Source organism: Macaca mulatta, chromosome 13 (genome assembly GCF_049350105.2).
Source record: "Macaca mulatta isolate MMU2019108-1 chromosome 13, T2T-MMU8v2.0, whole genome shotgun sequence".
Lineage (NCBI taxonomy): Eukaryota > Metazoa > Chordata > Mammalia > Primates > Cercopithecidae > Macaca > Macaca mulatta.
This window is the reverse complement of record NC_133418.1, coordinates 62,297,695-62,320,285: the sequence shown is the minus strand read 5'-3', so window position 1 is coordinate 62,320,285 and position 22,591 is coordinate 62,297,695. Positions and strand designations below refer to the sequence as shown.

Below are 22,591 nucleotides of genomic sequence, written 5' to 3'. Positions count from 1 at the left end.
GATTAGAAATCATTCTTTGTAATCTAACCCAACAGCCATCCAGGGAGGAGGCCTGGATCAGTCTTCTTCCTATAATCTGCATGAGGAGCTTCCAGAACTAGCTGGCTGCTGTTTTGTTATTAGCAGATAACAACAATATTGTCAATAAGTAAATAATCAAGAACCCCAAGCAGATTTAACCCAAAGAAGACTAGCTTAAGGCATTTAATAATCAAAATTCCAAAAGTCAAGGATAAAAAACAGACTCTAAAAGCAGCAAGAGAAAAGAAACAAACAACATGCAATGGAGCCCAAATATACCTGGCAGCAGACTTTTCATTGGAAACTTTACAGGCCAAGAAAGAATGGCATGACATATTAAAAATACTGAAGGAAACAAACTTCTACCCTAGAATAGTATATCCAGTGAAAACATCCTTCACACGTGAAGAAGAAATAAAGACTTTCCCAGACAAACAAAAACTAAAGGATTTAATCAACTCCAGACCTATCCTACCAGAAATGCTAAAGGGAGGACTTCAATTGGAAAGAGAAAGACATTAATGAGCAATAAGAAATCATCTGAAGGTACAAAACTCACTGCCAACAGTAAGTACACAGAAAAACACAGAATATGATACCACTGTGACTGTAGTTTGTAAATTACTTTTATCCTAAGTAGAAAGAATAAACAATGAACCAGTCAAAAATAATAACTATAACAACCTTTCAAGACATAGTCAGTAAAATAAGACATAAATAGGCCAGGCACAGTGATGCACTCCTGTCACCCCAGCACTATGGGAGACTGAGGTGGGTGGGTCACTTGAGGTCAGGAGTTCAAGACCAGCCTGGCCAGCATGGTGAAATCCTGTCTCTAGTAAAAATACAAAAATTAGCTGGGTGTGGTGGCGCTTGCCTGTAATCCCAGCTACTCAGGAGGCAAGGCAGGAGAATTGCTTTAAGATCATGCCACTGCACTCCAGCCTAGGCAGTAGAGCGAGACTCTGCCTCAAAAAAAAAAAAAAAAAAAAAAAAAGATATATAAATAGAAACAATAAAGATTTTAAAAGCTGGGGGATGAAGTTAAGCCATAGAATTTTTATTAGTTTTCTTTTTGTTTGTTGTTTATGAAGAGTGTTAAGTTGTTATTAGGTTAAAATAATGTGTTATGGCCAGGCACGGTGGCTCACGCCTGTAATCCCAGCACTTTGGGAGGCCGAGGCAGGCAGATCACGAGGTCAGGAGATGGAGACCATCCTGGCTAACATGGCAAAACACTGTCTCTACTAAAAATACAAAAAATTAGCCGGGTGTGGTGGCAGGCACCTATAGTCCCAGCTGCTCAGAAGGCCGAGGCAGGAGATGGCATGAACCCGGGAGGAGGAGCTTGCAGTGAGCTGAGATTGCGCCACTGCACTCCAGCCTGGGGGACAGAGTGAGACTCTATCTCAAAAAAAAAAAAAAAGAAGAAAAGTGTTATAGCATTTGCAAGCCTCATGGTAACCTCATACAATTAATATACAAAAAATAAAAAGCAAGAAACTAAATCATATCACCAGAGAAAACAATTTTCACTAAAGGAAAACAGAAAGGAGACAAAAAAGACCAGAAAATAAGTAATGAAATGGCAGGTGTAAGTCCTTACTTATCAGTAATAACATCGAATGTAAATGGACTACATTCTCCAATCAAAAGACATAGAATGATGGACAAAATGAATGGACAAAAAAATAAGATCCATTGGTCTGTTGCCTACAAGAAACATACTTCTCCTATACAGACATACATACCCTGAAAATAAAGGGATGGAAAAAGATATTCCATGCCAACAGAAACCAAAAAAGAGCAGGAGTAGCTGTACTTATACCAGACAAAATATATTTCAAAACAAAAACCTATAAGAAGAGACAAAGAAGATTACTATATAATGATAAAGGGGTCAATTCAGCAAAAGGATATAACAATGTTAAATTTATATGTACCCAACACTGGAACACCCAGATATATAAAGCAAATATTATTAGAGATAAGGAGAGAGATAGGCCCCAATACAATAATAGCTGGAGACTTCAACACCACACCTTCGGCATTGTACAGATCTTCCAGACAGAAAATCAACAAAGAAACATCAGATTAATCTGCACTATAGGCCAAATGGATCTAATAGGTATTTACAGAACATTTCATCCAATGGCTGCAAAATACACATTCCTTTCCTCAGCACATGGCTCGTTCTCAAGGATAGACCATATCAGATCTTAAAACATCCAAAAAAATCAAAATAATATCCAGCATCTTCTCTGACCATAATGGAATAAAACTAGAAATTAGTAACAAGAGGAATTTTGGAAACTATACAACTACATGGAAATTAATATGTTCCTGAATGACTAACGGGTCAATGAAGAAATTGAGAAGGAATTTGAAAAATTTCTTGATGTGAATGATAATGGAAACGCAACATGCCAAAACCTATGGAATACAGCAAAAGCAGTACTTAGAGGGACATTTACAGCTTTAAGTGTCTACAGTGAAAAAGAGGTAAAACTTCAAATAAACAATCTAATGATGCATCTTAAAGAACTAGAAAAGCAAGAGCAAACCAAACCCAAAATTAGTAGAAGAAAAAAAAATCAGAGAAAAAAAATGACATTGAAATGAAAAAAATTATATAAAAGATCAACAAGACAAAAAGTGTTTTGAAAACTTTAACAAAATTGACAAACCTGTAGCCAGACTAAGAAAAAAAGAGAGAAGATCCAAATAAATAAAATCGGAAATGAAAAAGGAGACATTACAACTGATAATGAAGAAATTCAAAGAACCATTAGTAGCTACTATAAGATACTATATGCCAATAAATTGGAAAATCTAGAAGAAATGGATGAATTCCTAGACACATACAACCTACCAAGATTGAACCATGAAGAAATCCAAAACTTGGACAGACCAATAACATGTAATGAGATTAAAGCTGTAATAAAAAGCCTTCCACTAAAGAAAAGTCTGGGATCTGATGGCTTCACTGCTAAATTCTACCAAACATTTAAAGAAGAACTAATACCAATCCTAGTCAAACTATTCCAAAAAGTAGAGGAAGAGGGAATACTTCCAAACTCATTCTATAAGGCCAGTATTACCCTGATCCAAAGACACATCAAAAAAAGAAAACTACAGGCCAATATCTCTGATTGAAGCAAAAATCAACAACAAAATACTAGCAAACCAAATTCAGTAATACATTAGAAAGACCATTCGTCATGACCAAGTGGGATTTATCTCTGAGATGCAAGGATGGTTCAACATAAATAAATCAATCAACGTGATACATCGTATCAACAGAATGAAGGATAAAAACCATATGATCATTTCAATTGATGCTGAAAAAGCATTTGATAAAATTCAACATCTTTTCATGATAAAATCCCTGAAAAAACTGGGTATAGAAGGAACATATCTCAACATAATAAAAGCCATATACAACAAACCTGCAACCAGTATCATACTGAATGGGGAAAAACTAAAAGCCTTTCCTCTAAGATCTGAACAAGGATGCCCAGTGTCACCACTGTTATTCAACATAGTACTGGAAGTCCTAGCTACAGCAATCAGACAAGAGAATTACATAAAGGGCATCCAAATTGGAAAGGAAGAAGTCAAATTATCTTTGTTTGCAGATGATGTGATCTTATATTTGGAAAAACCTAATGACTCCACCAGAAAACTGTTTTTTTTTTTTTTTTTTTTTTTTTTTTTGAGACAGAGTCTCGCTCTGTCGCTCAGGCTGGAGTGCAGTGGCCGGATCTCGGCTCATTGCAAGCTCCGCCTCCCAGGTTTATGCCATTCTCTTGCCTCAGCCTCCTGAGTAGCTGGGACTACAGGTGCCTGCCACCTCGCCCGGCTAGTTTTTTGTATTTTTTAGTAGAGACGGGGTTTCACTGTGTTAGCCAGGATGGTCTCGATCTCCTGACCTAGTGATCAGCCCGTCTCGGCCTCCCAAAGTGCTGGGATTAAAGGCTTGAGCCACCACGCCTGGCCCAGAAAACTGTTAGAACTGATAAACAAATTCAGCAAATTTGCAGGATACCAAGTCAACATACAAAAATCAGTAGCATTTCTATATGCCAACAGTGAACAATGTGAAAAAGAAATTTAGCAAGTAATCCCATTTATAATAGCCACACATGAATACCTAGGAATTAGCTTAACCAAAGAAGTGAAATATTTGTATAATGAAAACTATAAAACACTTATGAAAGATTGAAGATGAAAGATGGAAGATTGAAGAGGACACCAAAAATGGAAAAATATTTTGTGTTTATGAACTGGAAGAATTAATATTGTTAAAACGTCCATACTACCCAATGCAATCTACAGATTCAGTGCAATCCTTACCAAAATACCAATGACATTCTTCACAGAAATAGGGAAAACTACCCCAAAATTTATATGAAACCACAAAAGGCCCAATTGCCAAAGCTATCCTAAGCAAAAAGAACAAAACTGGAGGAATCCACATTACCTGACTTCGAATTATATTACAGAGCTATAGCAACCAAAACAGCATGGTACTGGCATAAAAGCAGACACATAGACCAATGGAACAGCATAGAGAACCCAGAAACAAATCCACACAGCTACAGTGAACTTATTTTCAACAAAGGTGCCAAGAACACACAGTGGGGAAAAGACAGTCGTTGGATATTCATATGCACAAGAATGAAGCTAGGGTGCTACCTCTCATCATATACAAAATTCAAATCAAAATGGATTAAAGATGTAAGTCTAAGACCTCAAACTATGAAACTACTACAAGAGAATATTGGGGAAAATCTCCAGGACATTGGTCTGAACAAAAATTTCCTGAGCAGTACCCCACAAGCACAGGCAACCTAAGCAAAAATGAACAAATGGAATCATATCAAGTTAAAAGGCTGCTGCACAGCAAAGGATACAGTCAACAAAGTGAAGAGACAACCCACAGAATGGGAGAAAATATTTGCAAACTACCCATCTGATAAGGGATTAATCACCAGAATATATAAGGAGCTGAAACAAACCTATAGGAAAAAATCAAATAATGCAATCAAAAAATGAGGAAAAGATTTGAATAGATATTTCTCAAAAGAAGACCTATGGCACACAGGCATATGAAATGGTACTCAACATTATCAATCATCAGAGAAATGCAAATCAAAACTACAATGAGATATCATCTCCCCCCAGTTAAAATGGCTTATAGCCAAAAGACAGGCAATAACAAATGCTGGCCAGGATGTGGAGAAAGGGGAACCCTTGTACCCTGTTGGTGGGAATATAAATTAGTACAACCACTATAGGGAACAGTTTGGAGGTTCATCGAAAAACTAAAATCAAGCTACCCTATGATTCAGCAATTCTACTGGTAGTTATACACCCTAAAGAAAGGAAATCATAGGATATCTGCATTCCTATGTTTGTTGCAGCACTGTTTACAATAGCTAAAATTTGGAAGCAACCTAAGTGTTCATCAACAGATGACTGGATAAAGAAAATATGATACATATACACAATGGAGTAGTACTCAGCCATAAAAAGAATGAGGTTCAATCATTTGCAACATGGATGGAACTGGAGATCATTATATGAAGCGAAATAAGCCAGGCACAGAAAGACAAACATCACATGTTCTCACTTATTTGTGGGATCTAAATATCAAAACAATTGAACGCATGGACATAGAGAGTAGAAGGATGGTCACCAGAGGCTGGAAAGAGTAGTGGGGGGTTGGGGGAATGGTTAACGGGTACAAAATTAGAAAGAATAAGACCCACTATTTGACGGCAGAACATTATGACTATAGTCAATAATAACTTAATTATACCTTTAAAAATAACTTAAAAGAGTGTACTGGATTGTTTGTAACTCAGAGAATAAATGCTCAGGGGAATGGATTAAAAAATATACAAGTAAATAACCAGAATGACCCACAGCTGAGAACTGTCCTAAACCCATGCACAGTTAATGGGGCAAAAGCAACCAGCGCTATGTGACCAGAAGAGGGAGAACAAGGAGGGTGGCTGCTTTTGAGAGTTTTGGGCCTAGGAAAGGACAAGAACCCTTTTGAAGTGAGTGGAAATTACCAGGTTGTCCTACTGGTTTGTGCTGGCAAATCTTGTTCTGGCATCAGCAAGTAGAAGAAGGGTGATGAGCACACCGGTGGGGAGCTTTCCAACCCCACCCAGGGGCATGGAGCCGAGCATGTTTGGAGTCTTTACCTTTCCAGATTGCTCGTTAAAACAACACGTTCAGGGTGGAAAGTTGCAGCAGATTCTCTCAAAATTCTTTTTTATTTGTTTTGAAGGAACTCTTAGGGAAACCTCAGAGCCTTAGCATTGGCTGCAGTGAACACGTTATCTGCAAATGGAAACAGCAGTTTCTTTGCTAGTGGGTCTAAAATTACCTCCTGTTTCATTTAATCTGTTGTAAGACTCCCCTTCCACAGGATCCAGGGCTCTCTGGAAGCAGGTGCTGAGATGGAGTTTGGTGTGCATGGTATTAATGAGGGGTAAACACCTATGAAAGTCAGGCAGCCGGAGTAGGACTGGGCAAAGAGGGGTCACACTGATTCAAGCTGGATAAAGCCCATCCCATAGGCATGTATGGCCCATTGGTGTTGTTTATGGGTGGGCAGAAGTGTCCAGGCATTGAGGTGCCCTTCCCATGGTCAGTCACTGGATGTGGGCATGGTCTTGGTGAGGCAGCTCTCAGTCAACCCTGAGGGAGCTGGAGGTTGTCTGCAGGCTGTGGTAAGTCCTTCTTTGAGGGGCAGCTGAGTTGGCATATCTCTGTGTCTACCACACCATCCCCCTAGTGGACCTTGTTCCACTTGCTGGCTTGGACCCACAGACCTGCTAATGGGGTGTGTGCAAGAAGGACTTGGCTCATTTTGCACAGCCCCTGAGAGCAGAGATGTGACTATCAGGGAAACGTGTCAAGGAGGCCAACCTCAGCTCAGAACAAAAGGCGTAATCATAAATGTCTCTTTACAATGGGACAGAGCTATAGCAACCAAACAGCATGGTACTGGCATAAAAACAGACACTTAGACCAATGGAACAGAATAGAGAACCCAGAAACAAATCCACACAGCTACAGTGAACTTATTTTCACTTATTTCACCTTATAAAAAGAGGTGCAGATGTCCTGCACCACTGGAATACTCAAACAGAGCTTGGGGACCTGTGTGACAAGATGGAGAAGGGATTTCTACATTGAGCCTGTGAGTGGACTGGTGCCTCTGGGGCTCCTTATGTCTCTGAGAGTGTGTGGCTAATGGGGCCATCCCAGGCTGTACTTCCAGGTGGCTGCTCTTGGCCTCTGGGGCTCTGTCTGCTGTTGTTGCCTCTAGAGGTGATGTCCATGTCATGTGAGTCCACTGGCTACTTCCAGCATCTTGCCACAGGCAAGTCCCACTTAGCCCAGACAAGTTCCGAATCTGGTTCAGAGAATTCTACAGACTGTCCCCATCACACACCCCACCTCAGAGAATTCTACAGGCATCCCTGTCAGATGCCCCACCCATTACACCCCTTGCCTGGCTGCCAGTCTTAGTTCCCCTTCCCATTTGGCCACTTTTGGATTTGCCAGCTCCAGCATGGGCCACACACCCCATGGGACACTGCCCCACTGGCTGGCCCTCAGCCCTCTGCCTGCAGCCTTGGGCATGCCACACTGTACTTCCTCTCCTAGGCAGGTCCTGGAGACTTCACCAGCTGGTGATGGCACCTCCTGCCCATCCCTGTCCTGGAGGCAAGAACAGACAGTAACGAGTCCTGAACGTTCATAATCCCCTTGGTATATGGGGTTTCCTTTTATTTGCTCAAGCTGTACTTACACAAATTCCAGAGGTTGCTGCCTTTTCCTTGTATTTCAGAATTTGATAAACAGTCATGTTTATTTTATTCATGCTGCTCATTACTTCATATATATGTTTAAAAATCTTAGTGTATCCTGGCCAGGCGCGGTGGCTCACGCCTGTAATCCCAGCACTTTTGGGAGGCCGAGACGGGTGGATCACGAGGTCAGGAGATCGAGACCACCCTGGCTAACACGGTGAAACTCCGTCTCTACTAAAAATACAAAAAAAAAAAAAATTAGCCAAGCGTGGTGGCTGGTGCCTGTAGTCCCAGTTACTCAGGAGGCTGAGACAGGAGAATGGCGTGAACCCGGGAGGTGGAGCTTGCAGTGAGCCGAGATTGCACCACTGCACTCCAGTCTGGGTGGCGAGACTCTGTCTCAAAAAAAAAAAAAAAAAAAAAAAAAAAATCTTAGTGTACCCTACACACAAAATGATATGTATTATATGTATTATGTACATGTTACCATGTCTGAGCACCCACCGTCTGGTATAAGACATGGAAATTTATCAGAGCCTTTGAAATTCCCTGTGCAGTCTTTTATCTCCCAGAAGTAGAAGGGGGCCCTGTTTTGAATTTCAGGTGCATCATTCCTTTGCCTTCCTTTATAGCCTACCTCCTATAGCATATGCAATTTGCTTTTGCTAATTTAAAAAATTTATATAAATGGATTCTACTATATTATTCCTTATGATGCTTTTTTCCCTCCCACTCAATGCTATGTGTTTGAGATCCAGCCATGCTATAGGGGAATGTGGCTTGTGATTTTATACTTCAGTCAGGCACCTCCTTAGTCTTCCTCTTTCCCATGATCCTGTGGATTGGAGGGTCCTGGGCTTTCGGCTCATGTTTGTGCAACAGTCCCACAGGACACCACCTTTCTTTCTTTGCCTCTTTCTCGTTATTCCCCTCTTGTCTCCTTTGCATCTTCCACTATAACCTCCTTCAAGTGCAAAGACTATCCCTCCCTCACCACACACATGAACATATGCACAGGGTTTCTGGAGACAAATATGAAACCATGGAGTTCATGTGGATGTTGAGGATTGCAACTCTTTTACTTTGCTGAAATCTGGACCCTGGGACAGAAATGAGTTTTCTCTTCCTGCTTGAGCATAGTGAAGCACGTTGACTTACTGCAACTGGACTGGGCAGGCAATGTTTTGCAAACTTTAGTGAGCACCAGAATTCCTGGGTCTGGGGCTGAGGGCTTGTTAATTAGGCAGATCTTGGGACCCCATTCCCCAGAGGCTCAGAAACAGAAAATGTGGGATGGGGCCTAGGAATACGCATTTTAGCAGATGTATTCTTCTCCATCCAGTGATTCTGATGTAGACTGTCCTCTGGCCACTCTTTTTTTTTTTTTTTTTTTTTTTTTGAGATGGAGTCTCTCTCTGTCACCCAGGCTGAAGTGCAGTGGCACAATCTCGGCTCCAAGCAAGCTCCGCCTCCCGGGTTCACGCCATTCTCCTGCCTCAGCCTCCCAAGTAGCTGAGACTACAGGCGCCTGCCACCACGCCCGGGTAATTTTTTTCTGTTTTTAGTAGAGACGGGGTTTCACCGTGCTAGCCAGGATGGTCTCATCTCCTGACCTCATGATCCGCCCGCCTCAGCCTCCCAAAGTGCTGGGATAATAGGCTTGAGCCACCGCGCCCAGCCCCGGCCACTCTTTTGGCAGACACTGGCCTCTGCCTGGGCCAGAACCAGAGGCACCTGACCCGAAATGCTGTCAATCTCCAAGCATGTCTCTTGGCCAGACATTAAATGAAAGCCTGTTCCCTGAGCTTTCAACGCTAGGTCTGAGTAAAAATAAATCTTCACTGAGGCTTGAAGTCCTGGCCAGGACTGTACTCTGGGAGAGAAAGGTCAGGCAGCCTTCAGACCTGGTGCTCTAAAACTTGGCTGCTCTGTTCATGGTTAAGTTGAGTGGAGCTTGCTGCTTTCCACACAGAGAGCTGGGAGAAGGAGCCGATGCTTGCTGCAGATGCATGAAATGGCTAAGCTCCCAGGCTGATGCCAGCAGTCCACGGGGCTGGCTCATGACTGGGAGAGCCGTAGCAGCAGCAGCAGCAACTGCTGGAGGCACAGAGCCTGGCCCACAGGCACCTGGGAGCCCTCAGGTGTGGGTAGGCCCGCTCTGGCGGCAGGTCTTCCTCAGGCATTTTGCAGCCTGGCCAACTTGGTTTGGCTGGGGAGAAGAATTAGCACTAGACATCTTTGGCAGGATCTATTGACGTGGGCACCTGTCTGCACTTCCCCCGTGGGACAAAGATCTTAGCTAGTGGTCACACTGGGGTCACCAGTCACAGTTGTTGGTGAAGAAGCCATCTGGGCGACTGGGGCATGTTGGCAGTGATACCCAGGGAAGCAGCTAAACCATTCTTTTTCAGCCTAATGAAATGAAAAACAAACATTTTGCGCCAAGGGCAGTGGAGAGGCACTGGTATAGGGGAGCCTGGTACATCTGTTCATCCGCGGTTGATGCGGCCGGGGGAGACATGGGGTCATCATTCAGTGAGTGAGCCTGGCTCTATGTGGTGCTGGCACCTCGGTGATGAACAGGAGACAGGGTCCCTGGCCTCACTTAGCTTTGCCTAGGTCAGTGATCATCACAGATGTTTACAAACTGAAGTATCTGCTAGGTCAGTGGGGACACAAAGAAGAGAGATGAACTTGACTTTAGTAGTCAAGAAATGCTCCACAGAGGAAGAGACGGTTACGCCGGGCCCTAAAGCGTGGGTGGGAATCAGCAAGTTAGGAGAGGGCACTCCAGGCAGAGAAAACATCAAGGGCAAAGGCCTGGAGATGGGATTCAGCGGGTCGCAAAGATTGCTTTCGGGAATTCTCCTATAATGCACGTTAAGGTGCCTGGCCTCAGGTGTGGCGCTGAGTGGGCTCTTTGGAGAACTGTGGGGAGTTCTGTGCAGCTGGGACCCAGTGGAGGTGGCCTGAGAGACAGACCTGGGAAAAGGGAGGTGGGCTGTGAGCCAGGCTTTTCATGCCAGGCTAGGGAGTAAGAAAGAAAAGAAACTTTTTAATCTGAGGAACATCAGCCCCTTTGAAATACCAGGCCCAGAGAGACATTTAAAATGTGGCTGTAGTCATGTCTCACTCCGCCCATGAGATCAATAATTCCCTCTTGAAGCCACTTGCCATCTGGGCTCTAGACTGACACTCAGTAGCCGTAAAATGCCACACTCTGGATACCATAACTCATATTCTATAGTTCAACAATGTACAGCCAATCACTAATCAGCGTTATTTCTGAAAACCAATGAGAACTGTCAGACAACTTTATATCATCCCACTCCTTGTTCCCTTTTGCCTTTGAAAACTTGCTTGCAACAAAGGCGGAACAGAACACTCCCCAAGGCAACTTGGAAGTGTGTCCTGGGCAGCTGCCCTCACTTTGGCTCAAATAAACTCTTTAAGGCCAGGCATAGTGACTCATCCTTGTAATCCCAGCACTTTGGGTAGGCCAAGGTGGGAGGACTGCTTGAGGTCAGGAGTTCAAGACCAGCTCTGGGCAACATTGCAAGAACTTGTCTCTGCAACAACAATAAAAAATACATAAAAGTTTAAAAATCAAATAAACTCTCTCTCTCTTTTTTTTTTCTTTGAGACAGAGTCTTGCTCTTTTGCCCAGGCTGGAGTGCAACGGTGCAATCTCAGCTCACTGCAACCTCCACCTCCCGGGTTCAAGCGATTTTCCTGCCTCAGCCTCCTGAGTAACTGGGATTACAGGTGCATGCCCCCACACCCAGCTAATTTTTGTATTTTTAGTATAGATGAGGTTTCACCATGTTGGTCACACTGGTCTCGAACTCCTGACCTCGTGATCTGCCCGCCTTGGCCTCCCAAAGTGCTGGGATTACAGGCATGAGCCACCGCGCCCAGCCTTCACGTTAACTCTTTAAAATGATGTTTTATGCCTTCTTCCTTTAGGTCCATAGGACCTTGGCGGTGGCAGCCAGGGGAGGATTTAATAGGGTATGCCCTTTTCTTGCATCTTGGGAAGATCACATGTGGAGGGAAGATCACCTGTGGAGGGGGAGGGCCAGAATCAGGGTGCTTCTTAGGAGCCTGTCAGTCTCTAAAGATATGTGGTCCTGAGAGCCTGGAGAGACAAGAATTTTTAAAAAGTTCTTCAGAGATAGAAAGAGAAGATATTGACATTATCTATATAGCCAGAGAGTGATGAGGCCCCAGGCTGTACTCTGATTTGAAAACTGAATAATGATGTGATACACATCAAAAGAAGGTGAGTTGCCTCCTGTAACTTACAACAACCCTGAAATGAAAGATAAAAAACGGGTAGGGGGATCCTGTCAGAGTTACCCTCAAGAATCTACTCAGAGCCTGGCCAAAATCTGGTCCGTAGATGACTGAGAAGCAATTTTCCCCTAAGTAAAGTGTTTCCAAACTTCCACAGTGATGAGATAAAACTGGGGCTGTTATAATCATGCAGATTACCTGGTCTTTTTCCTGGAAATGCAGATTCAGGGAATGTAGGTTGGGGCCCAGGAATCTGTGTATTTGACAAATGCCCAGGTGGTTCTTATTTTCTGGTAAGTCTGGAAAAGTCTCCTCTCTGGGAAAACCTCTTTAGGCCCATGAAAATTAAGTACAGTATAGAAATTAGAAATTATTTCAAATACATTGGATAGTATTAATTCTTTTTTTGGGGGGGGGACGGAGTTTTACTCTGTCTCCCAGACTGGAGTGCAGTGGTGCAATCTCAGCTCACTGCAACCTTTTCCTCCTGGGTTCAAGTAATTCTTCTGCCTTAGCCTCCCAAGTAGCTGGGACTACAGGCGTGCGTTACCATGCCCAACTAATTTTTGTATTTTTAGTAGAGATGGAGTTTCACCATATTGGTCAGGCTGGTCTCAAACTCCAGACCTCATGATCCACCCACCTCAGCCTCCCAAAGCGCTGGGATTACAGGTGTGAGCCACTGCACCTGGTCAGTATTAATTCTTTTGTTCTAGGAATACTCTATACATAGTTGACATTTTAAGTACTTACGATGTTTAAGAGAATTTGGTCTATGAGAGGAACAGCTGAGGCTTATAATTTGAATTTTTTTTTTTTTGAGATAGGGTCTTGCTCTGTCACCCAGGCTGGAGTGCAGCCCCCAGGTTCAAGCAATTCTCCTACCTCAGCCTCCCAAGTAGCTGGGACTACAGGTATGCATCACTACACCTGGTTAATGTTTTTGTATTTTTTGTAGCGATGGGGTTTCTCCATGTTGCCCAGGCTGGTTTCAAACTCCTGAATTCAAGTGATCTGCCTACCTCAGCCTCCCAAAGTGCTGGGACTATAATTTGAATTTAAAAGTGCAATTGCAGAAGTTAGACTTGTGATTTTAAGTTGAAAGCTTTATAAATTTCTGTGTTGGAAGAGTTAGAAGAATTTAAGTACTGCTCTATTTATCAGTTTATTATATTTACATTTATTAAAAGTGATTGTTAAGATTTTGTTTAAGTCAGATAATTGAGGTATTTAAAAAGAAGTTGCATATACTAAATTTATAAAAATACTTTAAAATGTTTGAATGTATATACATAAGCTTATAAATAGGACCAAATATTAACCAACAACATTCTAAAGATGTTTCCTATAATTTGCTACAGTTATAAATAGGGGGAAAATCTTTCAAAGAACTTAAAAGCTAAAGGAAGGTTTTTTACAGATGAATGAATAAACAAAATGTGGTATAGCCATACAATGGAATATTATGCAGCCTTAAAAAGGAAGAAAATTGTGTCACATGCTTCAACATGGATGAACCTGGAGGACACTATGCTAAGTGAAATAAGCCAGTCATGAAATAACAAATATAATATAATTTTACCTATGTGAGGTTAGAGTAGTCAAATTCATAAAGATAGAAGTAGAATGGTGGTGCCAGGGGCTGGGGCAGGGGAAGGAGAATGGGGAGTTAGTGTGTAATGTGTACAGAGTTTCAGTTTTGCAGATGAAAAGAATTCTGTGGATGGATGTTAGCAGTGGTAGAACAACAACGTGAATGTATTTAATGTCACTGAACAATGTGCCACTTAAAAATGGTTAAGATAGTAAAAAATATATATATATATAGAAATATATATATCGAGAGAGAGAGACAGAGAAATGACACCTGAAAGTGCTTAATCCTTAGACCTTTAAAAGCTCTACTTACTGAAAATGTTGCCCAATAAAGTATAATTATAATTATTGGTGATACAGTCAACAAATGTATGCTTAGTTAATTCTTTATATTAAATTATTCCTGTTGGAAAAAAAGCTAAAGGAAGATTTTTTTAATTGATCATGCCAAAAAGTTACATTGCTTTTTTTTTTTTTTTTTAAACTAAAGTTATCTTTAATCTTTTCCATGCAGAAAAACCACCTACAAGGACTCCTCAAACTCTCAATAAACATAGACTGTTCTCATAGGTAAGTGAGGGTTCTAGGGCTCTAACCAAGGCAATGGAAGGATGGATGGAGAGGAGAGGGGCTTATGTGGCAGGTGTCACCCGAGTAGAATGGTCCCACTGATGGAGCTATGGAAGAAGGAGCAGATGGCATCTGGGGAAGGGGATGCCACATGTTCAGGTAGAAACTGAGCATTCAGTAGCCAGCCTAATCCCAAGGCAGGGCACTCAGAGACACCGGGTAGAGGTAAGGATTTGAGGGTATCAGGGATGGGTGGTGGTGGAAGTCTTATGTGCTGCAAAAAAGACCCGAGAGACGTGTCCTTGACCAAGGACATAACTCTGAGGAATGCCAACACTTTCGGAGTGGTGGGGCCTGAGATGGCAAGATTCACTTAAATGGCATAATTTCAGGACCCAGAATTCCTCTGCATCCCTCCTCCACCCCATATCTCTTCCAGGGCTTTGCCATGCCTGGAGTTCTTCAACCCAGGAAAAGTGACTACAAGACTTTGAGGTTCCACTCAGAGGCCCAGGGATTTTGGTGGGAGAGATGACATAAGGACTGAAATCACACAAAGGTGCAAATGACTAATGCCAGTAGGTTTCTGGAAGCAGATTCCCTAGGACTGGAGGGTGCACTCCAAGGAAAGCTGAGTGATGAGGAGGCACCAGGAAGGGAGGAAGTGCTCAGAAAAGGGGAGGCCAGTGGCAGGAGTGACTCCTGGTCTAGCAGGTCTTCATGTCCATCTTGTTTTCACTCCAGGGGAATTTCAGCCTTAGCTTTGCCCAGGTTTTGGTGGCAATGATAGGGACGGGAGGCAGGAAAATTCTGGGCAGAAGTGGGCGGGTCCCCAGCAAGGGCCCCACCCTCAAGCCTGAAACTATGGTCCAAAGTGAGATCATACATTCCTGTTTTCCTGCTTGAATGTTGCCTTTTCCAAAACCACCCATGGCCCGCCCCACCCGCTCTCCTGTGCCATGGAAGCCCCAGGCTCCACCGGCAGAGAGAGAAGAGAAGAAGCAGCTGGATGTCAGAGACTACAGTTGAATGTCAGAGAGAAGGGGCTTGACTTCAGAGGGACAGCTTGATGGCATAGCTTTGGAGAGGAGTCTGGCCAGGGATGGCTGAACTCTGGGGGAAGATTACCTACCCACTCCCTCCCCTTTTCAGCTCCACTTCTCACTGAGAGCCACTTTCATCAGCAATAAAATCCCCTGCATTTGTCATCTCCAATTTGTTTGTGTGACCTCATTCCTCCTAGACCTCGGATAAGAACTCGAGTGTGGGTGCAAAGGGCTGTCACACTGACCCTCCACTGAGCTGTTAACACTTAAGCCATCTGCAGGTGGCAAAGCTAAAAGAGCACTGACTGAAACACTCCTTCTGGGGCTTCAGGGGTTGTGGGCACCCCCCTAGACACTGCTGCAGGGCCAGGACAGAGTGTGTTCCTGCTGGCACCCAAAGCGCTCTCCCTGGCTCCTGCACCCGCTCACCTGCATGCTCCCTCCCTGGAGGGGTTGAGTGCAGCGGATTCCATTGAGTGGGGTTTGCCCTGCAGGCACTGAAGTAGCTAGTTCAAGCACCCACACTGCAGTTCCCACCCACAAGGGGTCAGGGAAATTTCCTGCTCCAGCAAGATCCCCTGAGAAATAAGTGAGGAGGAATCTCTTTCAGCCTCTGGTGAGGGCTGGTGGGGTAGAGGTGGAGGGTGAGTGGGAAGAAGCCACTCCATCAGCTTTGTCTTGGCCTTTGGTGTTTTTTGATCTTTAATTCCCCCAGTATTGTTTACATTCCAGCTGTGGTTGGGTATCCCTGCTTCATTGGTTAATGAAGAGCAGGTGCATCATTAGTTAATTACCTCCTCAGGCCTCAGAGCTGCCCAAAAGGAGGAGGCAGTGGAAGCTTTGTCCCGCCTCAGACCACTGCTGCTGGAAGAGGGAAGGGAGCACTGGTCAGAATGGGGCCCCTGCTCTCCATAGGTTTTTCTTCCTCCTGGTCTTCTTCTCTTGCCTGAGGGCTGGAATGGAAGCTCCCTGAGGGCCAGGCCCAGGCCCACCTCCATAACCAGGTTTCAGGCCTAGCCCCAAGCCTGGCCTGACTCTCAGGCCCTGAGCCAAAGAGGTGAGTATTCAGGGGCTGCCCGGGCTCCATGCAGAGAGTGCCTGGCCTGCCAACCCATTGCTCTCAGGGAGCCCTGGGTTGAGGAGACCTTCCAGGAGTGGGTGGTGCATGGCTGTGCCCATGAGGGAAGTGGGCTGTCCTGAGGCTCCCAAATTGCATATCAGCATATTATTCAGAGCCCCTTCGGATGCCCTTGGGCAAGGGGGAGAAGTAGATGGGTAGCTCCTGGGGCCATTTGCTAGATAAATTGGAGGGGCAGGGGTTGAGAAAAGGCCTCTGTGAAAAACAGGCACCTCCTGTTCCTAGAAGGAAGCGCGTCTTTTGCCAGACATCAGGTGGATATTGGGATATCGGGCCCTGGGATGTGGTGAGTGAGGTTCTTGACAACTCCCCCAAGGTGAGCTCTAACTGCCTGCTGCCCACTGTGCCCTTAATCACATTTAATTCTCAAGAGAGCCCGGCCAGGGGGAAGAACAGCTTCCTCTTCAAATGTGGCCTCCCATATTTTCTACCAACCAATCAATGCTTTTGGAACCCCTGCATGGGGGCAACCACAGGAGATAGCCTGTAAACCTTAGCTCCTGACCTCAGGAAATCCGTCATCTTGGGGGATGCCAGGCAAACACCTCAGGCCCAGAAACCCAGTGACCCAGGCAGAGGAGCTTTTGAAGAGGTGGATGACATTGTAGGGACACAGACAAGTCAGGTACTCATGTTTGCAAAACAGGCAAAAAATCTACACTGTTATCAACATTTTGGGACTTTAGCCCTTGAGGAAATGAGTGAGGAGGGGGCCATCAAATTGTGATGCCTCTAAGACCAGGACTACTAATTCTTCTATTCTGGTGTCTTTTTTTTTTTTTTTTTTTTCTGGAGACGGAGCCTTGCTCTGTCACCCAGGCTGGAGTGCAGTGGTGCAATCTCAGCTCACTGCAACCTCTGCCTCCTGGGTTCATTCAAGCAATTCTGCCTCAGCCCTCCCGACTAGCTGGGACTACAGGTGCCTGCCACCAAGGCCGGCTAGTGTTTTGTATTTTAGTAGAGATGGGGGTTTCACTGTGTTGCCCAGGGTGGTCTCAAACTCCTGAACTCAGGCAATCCACCCGCCTTGGCCTCCCAAAGTGCCGAGATTATAGGCGTGAGCCACTGCCCCCGGCCATCTGGTGTCATCTTCTATCTTTACTCCAAAACTCCAGAAAATCAAGAGGAAATAGAAGTCAGAGTGCTGCAGGCACTGAAGCTGATTGCTCTGTCCTGGAGGTGCTCCTGCCAGCCTCCCACAGTGTTGCCTCCAGCCAAACAATGAGACCAGGGTTACGGCTGGGAGGCACCACCTTTGACCTTTTTAGGAACTCAAAACTGACAACACTATTAAATGGAGAGATGTAACCTTGAGGTTAGGTCTATTGAGAAGTCCTTTGCTCTGGCATTTGATTCTGTTGAAGTGTTTCTTGTCCCTGCATGAGGTTATGTCTCAGAGCTGAGTGATATGGAACAGCTAAGAACCAGGATCATCCTAAGGGCCAGAATGAATGATCCACTAGGATGGACAACCCTGCCAAGTCTACACTGGTATTTCTGAGGGCCTGAGGTTAGGAAAAAAACAAAGCAGCTTTTCTCAATTTTGGCTGAACATGAGTTACCTGAAGATCTTTTAAAATTGTGAGGCCTGAGTCCCACCCCTAGAGAGTCTGACTTAATTGGTTTTGAGGGGAACCCGGCCGTCTGGATGTTTACAAGCTTCCCAGGCAGTTCCAATGTGCAGCCAGTGCTGAGAACCACCACGGTAACACCTGTGTGGCCACCTGGCGTCTCCACGTGGGGCTGAAGCCTGTCCGCTCAGGATTCTGGAGCAGGCTGTGCTTTTGACATCTGCTGTATTATTGGTCACTGGAGAAAGGATGAAGGAGAAGGCTGCTCCTGGTGTGTTTCTGGGTGGTGTATTTCTGTCAGGCCTGGATTTAGATGCTTTGGAGGTGAAGAATGAATTGAATTTTCTATTATTATTTTCCTCCTGTATCTGGTGTGTGTGTATGAGACAGAGAGAGAGAGAGAGAGAAAGTCTTGCTCTGTGCCCGGCTGGAGCGTGGTGGTGCGATCACAGCTCACTGCAGCCTTGGCCTCCCAGGTTCAAGTGATCCTCCCATCTCAGCCTCCTGAGTAGCTCGGACCACAGGTGCACGCCACCACACCCAACTAATTTTTAAATTTTTTTGTGGAGATGGAGTCTATGTTGCCCTAGCTGGTCTTAAACTCCTGGGCTCAAGTGATCCTTCTTCCTTGGCCTCCCAAAGTGTTGGGATTACAGGCATCATGGACTAGTGCAGGTAGGGAATGCTCCATAAGGGAGGAAATACTTGATCTTGGGAAGAATTTAGGTAAGAGGGTTTTTCCCTGAAAATTAGTGAAATGGGGATAACAGCAGTAAAGAACAGCTATTAGAATCCATGTGATACTTGACGGCCAACATGCCCATACCCCTTATAAGTCTACTCCCTGGGTTTCTGTCAGTGGAAAGGTGATTATGTAGTCCAAACTTCTACAACAGATGGCTCTCCAAATGAGGTCCTCAGATCCGCATCGCCCCATCTCTGGGAACTTGTTAGACATGCATAGGCCGCACCTAGACCTAAGGAATCAGAAATTCTGAGCCCAGCAGTTGCTATTTTTGACAAGTTCTCCATGTGGTTCTGATGCTCACTCAAGTACGAGAACCACTGTCTTGCTTTGCATCCACGTCTGCTAAGTAGACTCTAGTTATTAGGAACAAGAGACATGTTTGTTCTCAGCTATATTTAACTTAAATTGGGTTGAAACCTCTCCCTCTAACTACCCCTATCATACCCCATGAAACCTCTCCCTCTAACTACCCCCATCATAAGGCCTTATTACTGGCCTTATGATTACTTATGTCCGTCCAAGTGACACAGTGTCAAATAGTTGACAGGCTCTTATGTGTTCAGTCAACATTTACTGAGCAGCTCTCATTTGCTAGGCACTATACTAAGCCCTGGGAATGTAGCAGTGAACAAAATCAAAGTATGTTCTTCCATGCAGCATGTGTTCTAGTGGGGGAGATAGTCCATTGACAGAACTACTAGATTTTTATGCTTAGGTGATAGGAAGGAAAACATAAGAGAAGGTTGGGAGGCTATTTTTGATAGTGGTTAGAGAAGGCTTCTTTGAGGTGATGTTTGAGTAGAAAGCTGGTTGAAATGAGAAAGCCAAATGAAGGGAGCCCATCCTGGGAAGTGGGAACAGTAGTGTCATGTCCCAAGGTAGGAATGAGCTTCATATGTTCTTAAGAACAGAAAGGAAGTTGGTATAGCCAGAGAGGAAATAGCAAGGAGGAGAGATGCAGGGAGTAAGGTCCAGGAGGCAGTGGCCAGATCAAGAGAAGCCTTAGAGGTCCTGCATAGGTGTGTAGGGGAAGAAAAAATTTTTTTCTACCCTTCTAGATTCTCCAGCTGGGGCCCTGTAAATGAGACTGGCCAGAGAGACATTAACAGAAGAAAATTAAAGTTTCCTAACGTGTGCATCACACTTGCACATATAAGAGCACTCCGTGATAAGTAACCCAAAGGGGTAGTTAGAACTTGGGTTTAAATACCTGTCAACTCAAGAACAATGAGGTCCATACATTTGGAAAAGAGAGCTTTATTTCTTATAAAGGGTTGCAGCCTGCAGGCTGGCCATCCTCAGGCTGGGGCGCACTTCGAAGGAGGAAAGGTGAAATGAGAATTTATGCTGAAGGGTTAGCTAAGTATACATATTCAACAGGTTATTGGAGGAGCTATGAATATTCAGAAGGGGGATGTATACACACATAGTAAGCAAACATGCGTGCTACATACATCCCATGTTCACTCTGGGGTGGAGACTTAACACTTAAATGCATTAGAATCAGGCTGTCTGTCAAAGGGTGAAATGGAGGTCACAGAGGCATCCTGTGCACAGCCTCTGTAAACCAGCCACAACCACTTCATGGCTGGTGGCCCCCTATCAGGAGGGAATACTGGCTAGTATTTGTGTCAAACTGCAGAAGGGGAGAGGAGTCCTGCTAAAATCAGTGGTGGAGCAAGTCTTTTGAAAGGGCTGGCTTTAGTCAAGGTTGGTAGCTCATACCTGTAATGCCAGCACTTTGGGAGGCTAAGGCAGGAGGATTACTTGAGGCCAGGAGTTCAAGAGCAGTCTGGGCAACATAGTGAGACCTTATCTCTACTTAAGAATAAATAAAAGAGCTAGTTTCTGTTTAGCCCTTAGGAAAGAAAGCCTAATAGCAATTAGGGAGGGAAGAGTATAATGGGGTCTGTCTGACCTCCCATCTGGTCATGGTGGGGAACTCAGTTTTTAAGTTTCCTCTGGGGTATGCTTGGCAAAGACGGGGTCCATCCAGTCAGTTGGGAGGCTTAGGATTTTAGTTTTATTTCTCATACCACCACCACCAACAACAAAAGGGTTTTAGGCTCTTAGACAGGGAAGGCAGGTTATGGGAAGATGACCCTGAAAAGTATGGTAAACAAGGATTGTTTATCAAGGTTTGTTATACAAATTTAAATTGATGCCTTCTCCATTGAGAAGAGTTAAGAATCCTTCCTTTCCTGGAGAGAGAAACACCTCTACAAAGGGAAATTTCCTTTATAGATGTAAATTTTCTCTATGATATAAAAACTTGTTTTTAGAGCTTTCCCTGAATCTGCTGGTTCTCAATGACTTTTAGCTGAAAATAATTTATATGCCAATGGGGCATATTTTGGGGTGGCATATTCTGGTACCCCTCAGGTGTCAGTATGGTCTTATGTCACATTATGACAGGAGTATGTTCTGAGAAATGCATCATTAAGTGATTTCTTTCTTGCGTGAATATCATAGACCTACATAAACCTAGATGGTACAGACTACTAGACACCTCAGCTGTAAGGTACAGCCTCTTGTTCCTAGGCTACAAACTTTTATAGCATGTTACTGTACTGAATACTGTAGGCAACTGTAACACATTGGTCAGTACTTATGTATCTAAGCACACCTAAACATAGAAGAGATACAGTAAAAATATAGTATAAAAGATTAAAATGGTACACTTGTATAGTGCACTTACCATGAACGGATCTTGCAGGACTAGAAGTTGTTCTGGATGAGTCAGTGAATGGTGAGTGAATCTGAAGCCCTAGGACATTACTGTACACTACTGTAGGCTTTATAAACAACGTACACTTAGGCTACACTACATTTAAAATTTTGCTTTCTTCAGTAATTAACTTTAGCTTACTAGAACTTTTTTACTTGATAAATTTTTTAGTTTTCTTTTTGATTTTTTGTAATAACACTTAGTTTAAGACAAGTACATAGAGCTGTACCAAAATCATTTGTGTTTTAGAGACAGGTCTCGCTTTGTCACCCAGGCTAGAGTGTAGTGATGCAATCTAGTCTCACTGCAGCCTTGACATCCTGGGCTCAGGTGATCCTCATGCCTCAGCCTCCTGAGTAGCTAGGACAACAGGTGTGTGCCACTATGCCTATCTTTTTTTTTTTTTTTTTTTTTTTTGTAGAGATGGGGCCCAAGCAATCCTCTTGCCTTGGCCTCACAAAGTGTTGGGATTACAGGCGTAAGCCCCCACACCCAGCCAATGTTTTCCTTACATTCTTCTATAAGTTTTTTTCTATTTTTTTTTTAACTTTGTAAACACTTTTTATTGGAAATGTGGACACAAACATATTTGTCTAGGCCTACACGAGGCTAGTTCATCAAGACTTCACTAGGTGAAGGGAATCTTTTAGCTCCATTATAATTTTATGGGACCATCATTGTGTATGTGGTTCATTGTTGACCAAGATGTCATTATGTCATGCATGAGTATATTTCATTTTGAATGATGGGCCAGCTACTTAAAGGTATTGATATGAGCAAGGTGGTATCTATCTTTGAACAAAAATCCCTCTATATAATGGACCATTCCATAAGAGTATAAGCAGGGAGATGAGTTAGGGAGATGCCAAGTGTGAGACATGGCAGTATGGAGGTAAGGGTGAAAACCAGTTGGATTCTAGATATTTTGAAGAAGGAGTCAATAGGACATGCTGATGGATTAGTCTGGGCTGGAAAAGAATTAAGACTGGAGTCTTTTTTTTTTTTTTTTTTTTTTTTTTATAGTCTAAAGTCTTCCCCA

The 22,591-nt window shown here is 43.8% G+C and overlaps 1 long non-coding RNA gene across 1 annotated transcript in view; it reads left to right on the top strand.

Annotated features, from left to right (window-relative positions):
- The window catches only part of LOC106992984 (uncharacterized), a 290,767-nt gene that overhangs the window by 192,279 nt on the left and 75,897 nt on the right, over positions 1 to 22,591 (top strand). Inside the window, exons 4-5 of the long non-coding RNA XR_013402766.1 lie at positions 12,983 to 13,069; positions 14,266 to 14,321. This is a non-coding gene — a long non-coding RNA (uncharacterized LOC106992984). The remainder of the gene's footprint in view (positions 1 to 12,982; positions 13,070 to 14,265; positions 14,322 to 22,591) is intronic.